The sequence below is a fragment of the Eulemur rufifrons genome, chromosome 16, assembly GCF_041146395.1.
Source record: "Eulemur rufifrons isolate Redbay chromosome 16, OSU_ERuf_1, whole genome shotgun sequence".
NCBI classification, from domain to species: Eukaryota; Metazoa; Chordata; class Mammalia; order Primates; family Lemuridae; genus Eulemur; species Eulemur rufifrons.
In genome coordinates, this window is record NC_090998.1 from 49,720,640 (window position 1) to 49,739,796 (window position 19,157).

Consider the following 19,157-nt stretch of genomic DNA (forward strand, 5'->3'; position numbering starts at 1 on the left):
CATTTAAGAAACACCATGAACCCCGCTCACATGTATGTCCACTACTTTGAAACACTACCCCACTACTCAAGTTAGTTTTTTCCTTTCTCCTTCCTTGTACGTGCTTACTGTTTTGCTACTTAGGCTGTATTTAATCATGTATATTTGCATGTGTCTTTCCCCTAGGGCAGAGACTAGGGTTCACTTACCGTTATAATCTTTTCATATTGGACAGTGTGGCAATGTTTGTTAAACAAATGAGAGAATTGCTTATTTTCATTTTTGTCTCAAACTAGAGCTGTTCTGCCATCACTACCTTTTAATGCAAATCCCACTGATCTAATTTTAATGAATATGTATTATACACCTGTTCCCTGTTCTCAAGAATATAATTGAATAAGATCAACCCTGTTAACCGTGATACAAGGCAGATTTTTATACGTGATAAAAGTGAAAAACAGGCCGGGCTCGGTGGCTCACGCCTGTAATCCTAGCACTCTGGGATGCCCAGGCGGGAGGATCGCTCAAGGTCAGGAGTTCGAGACCAGCCTGAGCAAGAGCGAGACCCCGTCTCTATTAAAAATAGAAAGAAATGATCTGAACAGCTAAAAATATATAGAAAAAAATTAGCCAGGCATGGTGGCATGTGCCTCTAGTCCCAGCTGCTCGGGAGGCTGAGACAGGATTGCTTGAGCCCAGGAGTTTGAGGTTGCTGTGAGGTAGGCTGACTCCATGGCACTCTAGCCTGGGCAACAGAGCGAGACTCTGCCTCAAAAAATAAAATAAAATAAATAAAGACAAAAGTGAAAAACAGAAGGTGGGGAGGGAGAGCAATCATATTTTTTGGAGGAATCAGAGAGTCTTCCTGGAGGAGAATGTGATGGTTCTTGATGACTAAATAGATGTTAGTAATCAAAAAAAAAAAAAAGGTCGTACTAACACCAAAACCAACAGACAATGAAAGACAATACAAAGCTCATAATCATACCCAAGTACTATAGAATTCTTTAGATAATAAAGGTAGTATCATAAATTAGTAGGGAAAAGAAACCAATTAATAGTGAAGGAGACATGATTAACTATATGAAAAGACTTTCACTTTGTTTACTGCAACAAAAAAAAAATTGTAAAAATATACCCGTAAACTAGAAAAAAATACAAGTGACTAGTTGATCTAAAGATAGAGAAGAACCTTCTAAATATAAAAGGATTAGAAGAACTTACAAAGGAAGAGATTGACTTGACTATATAAAAATATTAAATTTTTACATGTCAAGAAAACATGATGCCAACCTGGGAAAAAATATCTATAATATATGTCAGACAAAGGTTTAATGTGTTTAACATATCAAGATTTCTTACTAACCAGTAAGAATTAAAGGACGTGAATATTTAAGTACCCAAAGAAATATAAAACACAAATAATTTTTTAATGTCCAACCTCACTAGTAATCAAAGAAATGCAAAATCACTATATCCTATTTTTCACATATGAAACTAGCAAAAGAAACTTTTTAAGTGCTGATAAACATGCGGTGACTATTGTTAGGTCTGCCTCGATGTTCCCTTATTCTTGGTTCCCAGGGTCAGGAATGAGTACTGGTACTGAGTGGAGCCAATGGTGGCGTGATCACAAATACAAAGCAATCCCACACAGGAAACATTTATTGCAAAACAAAAGTACATCTCAGAGAGAGGGACGGGTTATTCTCCATGAGTCGAGAAGACCCTGAAGTCTTAGCATACGCTGTCTTTTATATGCTCACTAGTTTGTCCTGTCTCTTTCCTGGGTAGGATTGATTGTCATTTCCCACGTTTGGGTGACTGACAGGTTGAGGTTATATAACAGTTTCTATGCGTTCGTCTTCCCAGAATCCTTCTCAAAAAAACCTTGGGAGGAGGGTGGGGGGGGGAGGGGAACGTGTCAAAACCATAATGCTAATTAGATGGTAATGAGCCCCAGCTCAGTTAGGGTCACCAGGAGCTCCTCACTGTGTATGCTCCGTCCAGGGGAAAGACTTTGGTCACAAATATCTGATATTGTGGTTTCTTTTCTGCATTCTGATTGGTTCCCACCCTCCAGCTTTAGCCACTTCCTCTACCTGTCTTGCCACCTATTTGCCCTCCACTCAGACCTAACAATATGTCTCCATTTTTCCCAAGCCCCCAGCCCCTGGCAAAATCACCCTTCTATTCTCTGCTTCTATGAGTTCAACTTTTTTAGATTCCACATATAAGTGAGAGTATTAGTCTTTCTGTATCTGGCTTATTTCACTTAGCATAATAATGTCCTTCAAGTTAATCTATGTTGTCACAAATGGCAGGATTTTCATCCTTTTTATGGCTGTATAATATACCATTGTATGTATGTACCACATTTTTTTTTATCAATTCATCCACTGATGGGCATTCAGTTTGTTTTCACCTGTTGGCTATTGTGAATAATGCTGCAATGAACATGGGAATACATATATCTTTTGGAGATACTTATTTCATTTCCTTTTGCTGTATACCCAGGAGTAGGATTGCTGAATCATATGGTAGTTCTATTTTTAATTTTTTGAAGAACCTCCATATTATCTTCCATTATGGCTGTACCAATTTATATTCCTACCAACAATGTATAAGGGGTGTTTTTTCCCCACACCCTCAACAAGACTTGTTATTGCTTGTCTTTTTGACAATAGCCATCCTAACAGGTGAGATGGTATCCCATGTTTTTGATTTGCATTTTCCTAGTGATTAGTGTCATTGAGCATGTTTTCATGTATCTGTTGGCCATTTCAATGTTTGCTTTGGGAAAACATTTATTCCAATCCTTTGCCCATTTTTTAATCAGGTTATTTGTTTTCTTGCTATTGAGTTATATGAACTCCTTATATATTTTGGATATTAACCACTTATCATATGTATGGTTTGCAGATATGTTCTCCTGTTCCATAGGTTGCCTTTTCATTTTATTGATTGTTTCCTTTGCTGTGCAGAAACTTTTTAGTTTGATATAGTTCCACTTGTTTATTTTTGCTTTTGTTGTCTATATTTTTGGATTCATATCTGAAAAAATCATTGCTAAGATCAACGTCAAGGAGCTTTCCCCCTATGTGTTCTTCTAGGATTTTTATAATATCAGGTCTTGTATTTAAGTCTTTAATCCATTTCAAGTTAATTTTTGTATAGGGTATAAGATAAGGGTATAATCTTTTTTTTCATGTAGATACCCAGTGTTCCCAACACCATTTACTGAAGAGACTATGCTTTACCTATTGTGTATCCCTGGTGCTCTTGTCAAAGATTAATTGACTGTATACATGTGAGTTTATTTCTCAGCTCTCTGTTCTTTTCCATTGGTCTCTGTGTCTGTTTTTATGGTAGCACCATACTATTTTGATTAGTATAGTTTTGTAATATAATTAGAAATCAGGGAGTGTGATATCTCCAGCTTTGTTGTTGTTGTTATTTTGAGACAGACTCTTGCTCTGTCACTCCAGCTAGAGTGCAGTGGCACAATCATAGCTTACTCACTATAACCTCAAACTCCTGGGCTCAAGCAATCCTCCTGCTTCAGGCTCCCAAGTAGCTGGGGCTGCAGGTGTGTGCCACTACACCTAGCTAATTTTTCTACTTTTTGTAGAGATGGGGTCTCGCTCTTGCTCAGGCTGATCACGAACTCCCAACCTCAAGTGATCCTCCTGCTTTGGCCTCCGAAAGCATTGGGATTACAATGGTGAGCCACTCTGCCCGGCCCATCATATGATTTTTATCCTTCATTCTGTTAGTGTGGTCTACCACATTTACTATTTGTATATGTTGAACTGTCCTTACATCTCAGGAATAAATCTCACTTGATCATAGTGTATGATCCTTTTAATGTGGTGTTGAGTTTGATTTGCTAGTATTTTGTTGAAGATTTTTATGTCAATGTTCATCAGGGATATTGTCCTGTAATTTTCTTTTTTTGTAGTATCCTTATCTGGTTTTAACATGAGGGTAATGATGGCCTTGTAAAATGAGTTTGGAACTGTTCCCTTCTCTTCAGTTTTAAATGCTTGGTAGAATTCACTCATGAAGCCATCTGGTCCTGAGCTTTTCTCTTTTGGGAGGTTTTTGATTACTGTTTCAATTTTCTTACTCATTATTGGTCTGTTGAGATTTTCTATTTCTTCGTGATTCACTCTTGGTAACTTGTATGTTTCCAGGAGTTAGAATAATACCTTCAACTTAATAGACGTTCATTAAATATTTGATTGGCTGATTATTCTTGTTTCATAAGAATGTTTTAAGAAAATACATAGAGTTAATGACTATTAAAGTTATAAAGCAAGAAATTACCTTGAATGACCTCATAGTTCATCCCATAAGCAGGATATTTTGTATAGTAGCAATAAATATTTGTTAATGATATGTTAGATATCTATTGCTGTATGACAAATAACCCCAAAACTTAGTGGCTTAAAGCAATAAAAATAATTTATTAGCTCACAACTTCTGTGAGTCAGGAATTCAAGAGCGGCTCAGTTGGGCAGTTCTGTCTCAGTCTTTTTATAAGATTGCAATCAGACGTTGGCAACGGCTGCAGGCATCTGAGGACTTGACTAGAGCTAGAGAATTCCCTTCCAAGGTGGCTCTCTCACATGTTTAGCAAGTTGGCACACGCCATTGGCCACGTGGGACTCTCACAGGACTGCTTGAGTGTCTTCACTCATGGCAACTGGCTTATCCTGGAGCAAGTGATTAAAAGACCAGAGAAGGAGCTGCAGTGCCTTTTATACCTTAGCTTAGAATTCACACATCACCTCTACCATATTTAGCGGCCAGCCTTGATTGAATTTGAGCAGGAGACTACTGAAGGGCATGAATTGCTAGGAAGCAAGGATCGCTGGAGGCTGGCTCCCACAGATAATGAAACTTTCAGCATAGAGAATTATCTGTCTTCCTAAAAATATCTAAAGATGGAAGCCTTTAACTGCTTCTTCAGTAATATTTTATTGCTCAAGAAGTTGTTTCTTAATTTCAGCCAAAATATCTCCTATTAAGTCTAGAAAACTAACTTTGCTCAAGACCATTGATTTGATACTGTTCCTCACAGGTCTTTGAAAATAACCCTAGTTACGATGCCAGTGACAAAACCATTTTAGTTATAAAAACCCACTTTAGGGGCAAAAGGGCATTAAGAACAGGGCAAGGCATCCATTTTTTTTTCTTCTTCTTTTTTTTTATTTTTTATTATTTTCTGCCTGAGTCTGCACACTCATATTTTTTATACACATATATATATATTTTTGAGACAGAGTATCGCTCTGTCACCCTGGCTAGAGTGCAGTGGGGTGATCATAGCTCACTTCAACCTCAAACTCCTAGGCTAAAGCAATCCTCTTGCCTCAGTCTCCCAAGTAGCTGGGACTGCAGGCATACACCACCACACCCAGCTAATTTTTTCTATTTTTGGTATAGATGGGGTCTCGCTCTTGTTCAGACTGGTCTCGAACTCCTGACCTCAAGCAATCCTCCTGCCTCGGCCTCCCTGAGTGCTAGGATTACAGGTGTGAGCCACCGTGCCCAGCCCATTCTTTCATTTATTCAATAAACAATGGACTAAAAGTGTCCTTGATGTAGCACTTACGGTATGTCAGGTGCTTTATATATCACTAATCTTCCTATAAGTCTTCAAGGTAGGTATCGTTATAACCATTTGATTATGGAGAAATGGAAGCTCTCAAAAATTAAATAACTTGTCCAAAGTGCACACAAACAGTAATTGATAAGGCTGAGATGCAAACCAAGATTTGTCTATCTTTCCTCCATAAACATGGCTGCTGTTAGTGAGTTATCCTTACATATAAGCCTCCCACCTGCATAGTAAAAGGCTTCCACATTGTTATTCAGGCATTATCCAGTTGTTTCTGCAGTTATCCCTCTTACTGTATCAACAGTGTGGTTGAAAAATACAATTTGAGTGAGAAGTCTTCTTTGACTTACCAAGAAGAAGCAGACATTTGGTATGGTACAACCTTTTTCATGTTCTTTTCAGATTATTTGCTTAGAATACGACACAATTAGCGATACATTATATAGCTCTTTAGCATCTAACTTTCAACTTACTTACTTTTCCTTTTGTAAGTAAAAAAATTAATGTCTGACAAAATACAGACACACTCTTTTTTGACACTAAATAAGCTCTTCCCATTTTGTTTTTCTACACATCTAATCATTAATCTGAGATTTTTAAAATCAAGATCAGGGAATTATATAGAGTAGTGGGGTAAGAAACTAGGGTTCAAAAGAGAAAGAATATTTTAGATCTGTTCTCTAAATAACATTGCCCAGTATTAGTCTAAAACTGCACTATCCAATATGGTAGCCACTTGCAACATGTGGCTGTTTACATTTTAAACAAATTAAAAACTAAATAAAATTTAAAATTTACTTCTTTAGTTTTACTAACCACATTTCAAATGTTCAGTAGCGACCTGTGGCAAGTGGCTATCATATTGGATAGCACAGATACAGAAATTTCCATCATCACAAAATCTCCTATTGGACAGTGCTGGAAAGAATGTCATAGGAAAGATATTTGGAGCTATAGTACCCATCTTTCCTCCAGGAAAAAAAAGTCAAGACAATTAGAGACTTGGCCTTGACAAAATCATTGAACATTTAAACCAAGGTCAGCAAATGCTTATCTCTGGATTTCTTGTTATGATGGGTAAAATAAGTATTTTTTTAACCTACTGTATTTGGATTTTCTGTTATTGGCAACTTAAATGTCACTGTTCCTGACATTCATGATTAGAGGTATGCAGTGTTGAAAATCATTGTACATAAATACTTGAATAGCAACAACTTAACATGAAAGTCAGGGAGGGAGAGAATTAGGATTCTACGATTCCAGCATTTCTTCTGGTGGACCGTATGCAGCTCTGTCCTTAATCTTCCCTCCTGTTTTATTTTTCTTGTGGGGACCAGAAAAATTATGCACTTATGGCTTCCTAAAAGTTTCTGTTTCTGTTTCCACAGCCAGGTAGGATAAATAATTTTATCATGTGCTAAATCTCAATAGGAATAAGAGTCTTGACAGTCAGGCAGTCAGTCATTTTACATCAGTATTTTTTCAGCCTTTAAAAAAAAAAATCTCCCCAATATTAACAAGCCAGCTTATTCAGCTTCTCCAATTGTGTACTTCCAAAAGGCAGTAGTGATTGGAAGAGGAACTAGACCTTTTATAAATCAGAATCTTATCTCTTCATATAGGATATTTTAAGAAATGCACCATTCCGTGGTGTTCATATCTACTAGTACAGAATCAGGAAGGCTTTTTTGGAGCAAGTATTGGATGAACTGAGTTGCATTTGAGACCAATATTGAATTAACTCTCCATATATTTGCTTGGGAATCATTAAGGTTTCCAGGGTTGGGATGTTTTATTTCCTCAGAATAAACATGGAACATCAAAGAATCTGAACTGAACTACCATTTGAAGTAAAAAGGAACAATGTTGAATTAAAAAATGGATATTGAAATTGGGTTTGATTTCAGCGTTCTAGTGGCAGACACTTGATAATGCTAAACCTGAAGCTAGGGAGCCCACCTCCATACCTCACACTTATTCACCCAGTCTTGAGGCTGCTTCTAATTTTGCAGCCTGAGAAACCTTGGGTTGGCTGGTTCTGGCCCAAAGTGAAGATATGGGGATGCTTTTGGGTATTATAGGGGATCAGAGTATCTAGATCTGAACTATCCAAGACAGATGTTTCTGGCTCATTGCCACTAATGTCTTTAGGACAGAAGATGACTCCAGAGCAGGCCAGACTGCCAGAAAGTTACTCCAGACTGGATATCCATTCATGGGCATAGATTAAAACAGGACTGGCACAATCAACAGAATGAAAAAGCAACCAAAAGAATGGGAGAAAATATTTGCAAATCATATGTCTGCTAATGGCTTAATGTCCAGAATATAGAAAGAACTCCTACAACTCAACAACAACAAAAAAACTTGATTTAAAAATGAGCAAAGGACTTGAATAGACATTTCTCTAAAGAAGGTGTATAGGCTGGGTGTGGTGGCTCAAGCCCATAATCCTAGCACTTTGGGAGGCTGAGGTGGAGGGATCACTTGAGGCCAGGAGTTCAAGACCACCCTGGGCAATGTAGTGAGACCCCATCTCTATAAAAAAAAAAATAAGCTGGGCCTGGTGGCGCATACCTGTAGTCCTAGCTACTCAGGAGGCTGAGGCAGTAGGATTGCTTAAGCCCAGGAGTTTGAGGTTGCTGTGAGCTAGGCTGATGCCACAGCACTCTAGCCTGGGCAACAGAGTGAGACTCTGTCTCAAAAAAAAAAAAAAAAAAAAAAGTTATTAAACAAGAAGAGGAGGAAGGAGGAGAAGAAATCATATGTCGCCCATAAAGCTTAAAATATGTATTTTCTTGGCTCTTTGCAGAAAAAGTTTGCTAGTTTTCTGACCCCTACAAACTATATTATTCATAGCACATTTTGCATTTTTGTATTCTGTCAGTGTATTAGATGCAAGAAATAGAACTCACACCATTTTCAGCAAAAAAAGTATTTAATACAGGGTATCAGGAGCTTACAAAATCACTGGAAAGGCTAAAGGAATGGTCACTTAGCAGGTCTCCAGGAATGATTCCTAGGACAAGACTGCTGGACAGTCTGCTGGGAGAGCTGCTACCTCTGCATCAATCAGAAAGGCAGGGAGTCAGGGGCCTCCGATGGACTGTTAGTTCATAGACATACCACTGTAGTTGTGATCCAAAGATCGAGAGGTCACTGATGCCCCTGCAACTTCCTCTCAACACCCACAGAAGTAGTCTTAGCACTGAAATACTGCTGCAGAAACGCCCCGTGTGTCCACAACTAAGTTTGCCAGCAGAAACAAAACAGATGCCTGCAGCCTGGGATCCACCTTCCAAGTGCATCTAATTGGCAGAAGCATAACCCTAGCTGCAGAGAGATGGGGGAAGATATGGTTTTTCCTTCTTTAGACTCTGCAGTGTAAGAAAGCACATGAGAAGATTAGAACAAATGCTGAGAACCAGAGCCAGTTCAGATCAGCTGCTTTGTGACTTTAGACACTATTGAGCTCTGCTCATCTTTGGTCAACTCTTTATTCTTTCATTTGAGAAATCCTCCTTGATGCTCCCTCCCCTATCTCTGCCCTTACTGGATTGGATGCCCTTTTGTGAGCTGCCAGAGCTCTTAGTGCTAGCTCTGCAATGTACGTATGACTCCATGTCGTAGGAGCTTAGTTGCTTGCAGCTCCCTCTATAGACTGGATCCTTGAAAGCAGAAACTCAGTCTTATTCATCATTCTGTAGGTAATCAGTGTGTGTTTATTGAAGATGATAAATAGTTCCTATATTATAACATCCCAAGTAGCATTTCTTCTCTTATTTTCTTTGTCACACACTATTGTGAGCTGGTATCTGTAGACAGTGAAATTTCAGCAAATGTTAAATCTGTGTACCTATTAAGTTAGTAAATGCAGTGGAACAGCTCATGTTTGAACAGTTTCAACATGCTGGCTAATCTACCAAACACTTTATATATATTATCTCATTTAACCCTCACAACTCCCCTTTTTTATAGGTGAAGAAACTGGGAGTTGGAAAAGGTAAGTAGCTTATCTCCTGTTACACTACTAGTAAATGACAGAACTGGGACTCACATCAAGATCTGGCTAATAACAAAATTTGTATTCTTAGCCATTATGATCATTGTGATAATGACAGCTGATGGTTCCAGATCTTGTGCTAGGCATTTTACATGTGTTATCTCAAGCTACATATTTCCTTGCATAGAACTGATGCTTAATAATTGTTATATGAGATGAGATAGACAAAGCTCTTAATGTCTGTGATTCTTGGTTCTGCCACTAATTCACTTTGTGACCTCAGGTAAACTACTAACCTGTCTGGGCTCTACTTTTGTCCTTTGTAAAACAAAGAAGAATCTTTAAAACATAATACTTCTTGTTTTAAAATTTCAGAATGCTATGAATCAATTCTACCTTGTTTTTCATTCCATAACTATTACTTCTGTACGGTAAGACCTTACCCTCTAAATTCTAAGCTCCTACAGGATCTCAATTTTGTTCTATAGTGTTCTTCCATAGTACCTAGTCTGGTGCTCTGCACAGTACATAACAGGCTGGTGATTAAGTGTGTATAAAGATATATAGGTATAAGCCAGTTGTGGTGGCTCACACCTGTAATCCTAGAACATTGGGAGGCCAAGGTGGGAAGACCACTTGAGCTCAGGAGTTCGAGACCAACCTGAGCAAGAGTGAGACCTTGTCTCTACAAAAAATAGAGAAATTATCCAAGGATGGTGGCACGCGCCTGTAATCTCAGCTACTCAGGAGGCTGAGGCTTGAGCCCAGGAGTTTGAGGTTGCAGTGAGCTATGATGACACCACTGCACTCTACCCCTCGCGACAGGAAAAAAAAAAAAAAAGATATATAGGTATAGATTGAGATCTGTCCAAGGGAAAATATCCATCCTCATAAGAATCTGTGTTTATTGTCATGTGTTACCTTCCTTTGGGGATGACATTCAAATGTAATTTAGGGCTGCCACAGAGAAACAGCACTCAGCACCTCTGGAAACCTTTTTTTTTTTTTTTTCCATGTAGTCACAGATAAGAGTCTTATCCTTAAAGCAGAGCAGTGGTCACTGTCCAAGCAGCTACTCCTATGACTGGATGTGGAAAGGTTTCTTTTGTGAAAATTGTGCGAGGGTCTTGGCCTGCGAATAATGGAGGATATAGTAGAGAGTTTTCTACAGGGAACCAGTTCTTACTTTGCCCCTATCTCTTATAGGGCAATAGGAGAATCCCAAATCATTCCATAGCTTTTTCAAATGACATATGAAGGGTTAAAGCCTGATCTCTGAGCAACAGGAAAACCCCCAAACTGTTCAGGGTCAGCATGGATAGGTCTACATGCTCTTGATCCAGTTTTTTTTAAGTACTTGTATAGAGAATCCACAGAGGTAATTAGAAACTGATATTAAGAATCATTCATCTATGGGAGGCCGAGGCGGGTGGATCGTTTGAGCTCAGGAGTTTGAAACCAGCCTGAGCAAGAGCAAGACCCTGTCTCTACTAAAAATTAGAAAGAAATTAGCTGAACAACTAAAAATATGTAGAAAAAATTAGCCGGGCATGGTGGCGCATGCCTGTAGTCCCACCTACTTGGGAGGCTGAGGCAGAAGGATTGCTTGAGCCCAGGAGTTTGAGGTTGCTGTGAGCTAGGCTGACACCATGGCACTCTAGCCAGGGTGACAGGCGGGACTCTGCCTCAAAAAAAAAAAAAAAAAAAAAATCATTCATCTGATTGTAAAAACACTACATATTTAAGAAAAAAACAGAAGTCTGTAACCTGTTCATATGTACATCTGTGCATTTCTTAGTAACTGTCACCATGGTAGCAAGTTTGACAAGGGTGCCTTTTTAGCACAGTACATACAAGAGAGAGATTAACAGTTAGTCATGTACTTACTATCTTATACCTTTCTTTCTTTCTTTCTTTCTTTCCTTTATTTAATTGTGTTGATCCCTATATCCATAACTATTAGCCTCTCACACTTCTCTTCCTTGCAGCATCAAGTACAGTGCTAGGAAGGTATTAGGCACTCAGACATGTCACATATATTATAACGTATAACATAGTTATTGACTGAATTAAATGATTATTATTTCTGCTGTGTCTTTCTTTCCAAGCTAGACAGTCACCCAGAAATTTGATTTTTAAAAATGGCTCCTACATTTGTCTGGGAGATCAAAACTAGGCCATTTTCCTGATTGGGCTGGCCCAACATGGATTTCAGGTTGAGAGGGTAAAAGGACAGCAATTAGATACTCTGAGGCACTGTATTATTAAAAGGCTAACATGTAAGCAGTAAGTAGAATAGTAAGTAAATTCACATTCATCAGTGAGGATGTTGAAGGCCCAGAAGCTTTGTGTAAGGACTTGTGACAAGCTTGACAGCCTGGGTTGAAACCCTGAGGACAAGGAGTTCTGCCATTCGGGCTTCAAACTGAGAAAGCGTGTTAAGCCCCTTCATCCACCTTATACCCAATTAACACTCAGCCTGGGAAGCCTCTTTGTTATAACTCCTTGAGTTAACGATAATCTTTTATTGTAGGCTTTTCCCTGATGTATTATTTTTACATTTCATTTTAATTGTCAGCTACATAATTGCTCTGCATTTAGGTTACTTCCATTTCTATTTTTAATTTTTTGTTATTTCACATTTCTTTTTAAAAGAGTTTAAAAGTAGACACACCCTCTTTATTTTAATAGCCAGTGCGCCCATACTTGCCACTTTAAAATCTGGGTTCCTGTCATTTCCACAGGTCCTCAAGGTGTGTCACCTCCAGCTTATAGATTGATATTCTAGTCATGTTCAAGGTTGAAAGTAGCTGCAAGGATTTGTCCTTGGAATTCGTTAGCAGTAGCTTCTAGTTGCTAAAATCCAAATTTGGCCAGTTTGGTGGATCAGCCACTGGGCACGATCATCACCATACTGTCACCCTTGCTGGGACAAACTGAACAGGACCAGCCTCTGGGCAGAACAAGTTGCAGAAGCCACTTTTCCTAGAAAGGAATGAGTTAAATCCTTCCAAACCTGCTAAGGAATTTGACCTAGTTCCTTGAAACCAGAATGTAACTTGAAAGTATAATTGGTTGCAAATGTGTGTCTTTCTTCCTCAAAATTACTTTTGAAGCCCCGTGAGACAGAGAGAAGGCATTTCTTTTCACGTGGACTCAGACTACCACTATTGATAAGTTTGACTAATTCAGTAGGAAAGTTGGGGAGCAGTCAAATAATATGGCTTTGTTTTTCAAAAGAATGTTTAGGACTCTGGTTGTGAGTCTGTGAATACACAGTTCTTGTGGTTATAATACTCAAGACCCCTATTTTTTTTTTTGAAATGGGGTCTTGCTATGCTGTCCAGGTTGGTCTCAAACTCCTGGGCTCAAGTGATCCTCCCACCTCAGCTGCCCAAGTAGCTGAGGCATGCCACCACACCTGGCTCCTATTTTTTTTGCCATTGTTTTTAACACAATGCCAGGCACAGCGCTCAGTGAATATTTGTTGAATGAATGAATGAATAAAAAGCTCTTCACAATCTGACTCCTATCTGCCTTTCCAGTTGTAGTTCCTACTGCCCTCCTTCCCAAACATGTGTAGTTTATACTCTGGCAAAATAACTACTGAGTTTCCTAAAAATATCTCCTGCTTTCCACTTCTGTACCTTTGCTGTTTCTGTACCTACTGTCTGGAATGCTCTTCCCTCACATACCAGACTATGAATATGTTACTATTTTTTAAGTCTCATTTCAAATGCTACCTCCTTCATGAAAATGTTACTGATTGTCTCAGTAAGATATAAGCCTTTTTCTCCTTCTAACTCTCATAAAACTTTGAATCTCCTGGTCATTACTACCAATGACCTTATATTATAGTTATTTTTGTGGTTAACTTATTCATACCGTTGCTATTTTGTAAGCTTCTTAAAGATAGGCACTGGGTCTTATTGATCTTTATAGTGCCTAGCACATAGTTAACACTCTATAATTAGCTGTTGAAATAATTATAATAATCAGTTTTGCTAGTGCTATTTACTGTGAACCCCAGCAAATACACCAATTTTTATCCTTTTCTTAAAATATAAATATTCTCATACATAGACATTACCTAAACTCCAGAACTTGATTGGAAATATACCTTTGTCAACATTTTCTTTCCAGTTAATTCTGCAGTTTGGAGCACTCATTAGGACTCTCCCTTTGTGCCTCGTGGACTTGTTTCTTTCAGCGGCATCATTGGCATCATTAAAATTCATATCTTGTGCACCTTAGAGAAGATCTTTTGAGTCATTTTTCTTAAGTATAGATACATCATCAAATTCTTAATTTATTCCTGTCATTCTTGCCTACTTTACTAAAAGGTGGAATTTCCATCCATTCGCCCAGTTACATATGAGGCAAAGGTCTGCATGGTCCCTTGGGGCTGTGCTTTCTGCTTGTTATTAAACATTTCTTTCTAGAAATGCCCTCTTCCTGGCACTTAATGATAAAACCAAAGATTCTCTTCCAATTTTTTTTAATTGGCTATCACCACCTGGGCAGCATAAAGAAAGTGGAGATGAAACACAAATTATCCTAGAATTGAGCCTAGAAGTGAATTATTGAGAGACTTCCCTCTTGAAAACAGAAATACTGCTATGTGCTTTATTTCCTAAAACTTTGAACCCTCTTAGGAAGGTTTGTAATATCTCCTTTGCTAGAGTCTATGAGTTTAAGACAAAAGATATAAAGAGGCTTGGCACAGTGGCTCTCGCCTATAATCCTAGACTTCAGGTAGGCCGAGGTGGGAGGATTGCTTGAGGCCAGGAGTTCGAGACCAGCTTGAGCAAAAGCAAGACCCCATCTCTACAAAAAATAGAAAAATTAGCTGGACGTGGTCACACATGCCTGTAGTCCCAGCTACTTGGATCCTTGAACCTAGAAGTTTGAGGTTGCCATGGGCTATGATGCTGCTGCATTCTAGCCCAGGCAACAGAGCGAGAACTTGTCTCAAAAAAAAGAATAAATAAAAGAGGTGGACAAAATTGTTCTTTACAAAATTTTGGATAGTCTTTACTCTTACCAATGTGTGGGTAGCAGTCCTGGATTTCAATTTTCCGAGTCTCCCAAAAGTGTTCTTAAAATAAATGCTCCTCCGGTCAAGCCATCACCAGTTTTTAAGTAAAAGTCTCTCTTTTCCCTGCCCTCCTCCTCTTGCAATACAGCTGTGATTCTGCCAATTTCTCCCTTGTCTCTTTGTCACTCTCTCCCTTTTCCTTTCCTCCCTGTCTAATCATATCCCTCTTTCTTCATTCTTTTTATCCTAATTTACATTACATAATAGTATTTAGCCATAAAATACTTTTCCACTTTTTTAGGTAATTTCATAGTCTTCTTGTTCTATTTGATCTTCTTTTTAAAAACATCCGTTTCTCATTGAAAACATCAGTTGAGCATCTACTATGAGGCAGATCCTGGGCTAGGCAAGGAGATAGCATAGTAAACAAATCATACATGGCCCTGTTTCATGGAGATAGCCTCCTAATGAAGGTGACATTAATTAAATAAGTAATAACATAAATATGTAATAACTAAAAGTGCATAATAGGGTGGAATCAGAGATAGCCTCACCGAGAAAGTGACATTTCAGCTGAATCTTATGGATGTAAGTGGAAATAAACCTTGTGGTAGGGGGGCAGTGTTTCAGGCAGGGGGTCACACCCCGTGATGTAGGGGATTGGCATGTTCAAGATAAAGAGAGAAGACCAATGCGGGGGCGGGGGGGGGGAACATTACAAGCCACGGGTAGAGTGACTTGAGGTGATATGGGTAGGGACCAGTACATGTGGTGCCACTGCAGGCCAGGTTAAGTATTTTGAACTTCATCCTAAGAAAAATAGAAAAGCAATTGGAATATTTTAAAATAAGGATATGATCAGATTTGATTATTTTAATAATTATGGGGAAATTGAAGATTCAGGGAGACCTGTACAAAAGCCATTGCTGTAATCTAGGTATGGAATGATATTGGCTCAGGCTAGTAGGAAAAGAAGTGGATGTTTTTTAACTATACTGTGGACAGAACTCACAGGACTTAACAGTTCAGTCTTGGATGAGTTTGGATCTATTCTGCCTAGAGGAAGAGGTGACATGACCTTTCATGGAACATAGGAGTCTGATTCAAGACTAATTCATGATAATAAAGTATAGTATTTCATTATGGAAAGAAGCGGATAAACGAAGGATTAACTCTATCTTACTAGAATATAAACCCAGTGAAGGCAGGGATTTTTATATTTCTTGTCCACTACTGTATCTCTACCACCTGGAATAGTGCCTGACACACAATAGGCACTAATTATATATTTGTGGAATGAATGTGTAAGATCCCAAGTGCAGTTGCCTTGTCCAGGACTCTGATTACAAGAAAAATTTAGATTAAACTCTACCATCAACCCCTCATATTAACTCTCTAAAAGGACAGTGAGATGAAGCTTTGTTTTTCAAACCTGGGAAGTTTAGGAATTTAAGCTAACTAGCTACTATAGACTGAATTTTTGTGTCCCCCAATCCCCAAATTGATATGTTGAAACCAAACCCCCGATGTGATAGTATTTAGAGGTGGGGTCTTTGAGGGGTGATTAGTTCATGCAGGCAGACCCCTCGTGAATGGGTAGTGCCCTTTTAAGAGAGCTCCAGAGAGCTCCCTCACCGCTTCCACTATGTGAAGACACAGTGAGAGAGGACAGCTATCTGAACCAGGAAGCAGGCCCTCAGCAGACTCTGTCTTTTTTGAGACTGTCTCAAAAAAAAAAAAAAAAAAAATTATAGCATTTACATCACCACCACGAACCCCTAAAACCCACACTCATTAGCATTCATTCTGTCTCTGTCCCCACAACCCACCCAGCTGGAGGTAACTGCTAATCTACTTTCTGTCCTTATATATTTGCCTATTCTGGCATTTCATGTAAATGAAATCATAAACTATGTGGTCTTTTGTGACTGGCTTCTTTCACTTAGCATAATGTTTTCCAGATTCATCCATGATCTAACACATTAATGCTTCATTCCTTTTTATTGCTAAATAATATTTCATTATATAGCTATACCACATTTTGTTTATCTACTCATCAGTTAATGGACATTTGGGTAGTTTCCATTTCTTGGTTGTTATGAATAATGTTGCTATGAACATTCCTATACAAGTTTTTGTGTGGACATATATTTTCATTTCCCTTGTATATACCTAGGAGTGAAATTGCTAGAGCATATGGTAACTCTATGTTTCACTGTTTGGGGAGCTACCAAACTGTTTTCCAAGGCGGCTATGGCATTTTACATCCCCACCAGTAATGTTCTCATTTCTCCATATTCTTACAAACACTCGTTATTATCCATCTTTTTTATTATGGCCATCCTAGCAGGGTGAGAAGCTGTGTCTCATTGTGATTTTGTTTTGCATTTCCCTAATCTTCATCCTGCTTTTTTACAGCTTGAAAACTAAGAATACTTTCTACATTTTTTAATTGTTAAAGGAATCAAAAGAAAAATATAGCACATGAAAATTATCTGAAATTTAAATGTCAGTGTCTATTAATAACATTTTATTGGAACACAGCCATGCCCATTCATTATGTATTTTCTGTGACTGCTTTTCTTGCTACAACGATAGAGTCAAGGAGTTGCAATTGAGTCTGTGTGGCCTGCAAGGTCTAAAATATTTACTATCTGGCCCATTGCAGGAAAAGTTTACCAATTCCTGGTCTACACAGGCTCTGGGGTAGGGAGGAGGAAATGTGACTGTCCAGTGGAAATGTATGGTTTGGGGGGAGGTTGTTTGGGTTTGATTTTTAAAATAAAAACAACGCAAGCAAGCAGAACAGGGGGGAGGAAATCAGGATGTTACGGGGCTTTGGTAGACAATCATTTTCACCTGAATTATTAATAAGATCCTTCAACTCTGGGCTCTCCCAGTTCTCGAAATTTCTCTTAGGGTTCTGTTCCTAATTTATTGCTCTGGTAACATCTTACTCATCAGAAACCTCCAGGGATTCCCACCACCACAGTCCTCTCAGTCAGGACCACTTAGCCAGGGTCCTGCCTGAGCTAACCTTGTCTTACCTTTCCAGCCTTATTTTCCAGCACTCACTTTCAATAGGACTAGACACCCGCCCTGAATTTCAGGATTCTGTGCTTCTGCTCATACTTTCTTCTCTACTTAGAATGCTTTTCTCTTCTCCAAATTCTAGACATTCTTTATTGTTGTTATTGTGAAATATTTTAAGCATATAAAGAAGTAAATAGACTAATATAGGGATATCTGTGAATGTACCACCAAGCTTTGTCAAATCTTATCATTTTGCCATCTTGCTTTAGTTCTTTAAAATATTACAGACTTAGATATTTTTTAAAAGCTCATCTAATATCAAATCTTCTAAGTAGGCCTCCTTGATATACCAAATCAGAATTAGGCTCTTCTTCCTGTGACTTCCTGTAACACTTTCTTTGTACCTCTGACATCTGACTTATTTTGCCCTTGTATAATATTTTTTCTGAGTATTCCTTACTATGGTCACTCCCACAGAGTAGGTCAAAGATGACTACTTTAGGTAATCCAAGGAAGAGACATTTAAAAATTTTTAAATTGTGTTTCTTTTTAAATGTACATTAGAAAAATGTACACACAAGCATGTAAAAGTATTATTTGAGAGCATCAAATACGTGATTTCCCAGATATTCTTTAGGACAACACTAAAGTAGGTAGAGATATTGGAAAATTATTAAATAATATTAGAAAAATATTGAATATGGCAAAAATTTTGAAGGTTATACTTAAATAATTTAGTGTAGAAAACTTAGCTGCCTAGAATGTAAATCCTTGACAACAGAGACCCAGTTTTACTTATTTTTGTATACCCTAATCAACCAACAAAATCAGAATAGATGCTTATTGAATTGGTTTCTCTCTGGAGCAGTGAAATCCTTGAAAATCGTATGAAACCTCCTAAACCTTCTGATAGACAACTTTTAAGACAAGACATTTTCCCATGCTGAGTGCCAATGCCAGGGACAGATGGTACATTTTCCCCTCTTCCTTCCCTGCCCATTATGACATGGTGTCCCAGCTGGGGCTTGATAAATATGAAATAATGCTAATGGTAGTCACCCTGTCAAGGAATGAGGACTTGAAGTTGCCAGGATGCTCTCATTAGTTTTGCTCCAACAAACCAATCTCAGCACATTTCAGTTTGTTCCACTTTGGTTCTTGGATCTGGTCCAGTAACACACACACACACACACACACACCATATATACCCACACAGACACACACACACACTTTTTCTCAAAATATTTTATGTATTTTTTAGAGAAATCTTTCTCAGTCTCCTTAAAAATTGCTATTTCATGTCATTTTTTCATTGTCGTTAGTACTGAACCATCTGAAGTCGTGTTGGCAACTGGATTTAGGCTTGAGACTTACATTGAGGAATCATTTTGTTGTGTAGCAATTCCTACCCACAATGTCAGCCAAATTATGTCATATGGTTGCAAAATTGCTGTCCTGTCTTTCAGCTCTTCTGAGTA

At 38.3% G+C, this 19,157-nt stretch overlaps 1 protein-coding gene across 1 annotated transcript in view; it reads right to left on the bottom strand.

Moving 5' to 3' along the window:
- C16H12orf56 (chromosome 16 C12orf56 homolog) overlaps positions 1-19,157 on the bottom strand; it is a 96,720-nt gene that overhangs the window by 740 nt on the left and 76,823 nt on the right. The gene's annotated exons all lie outside the window — the stretch shown is intronic.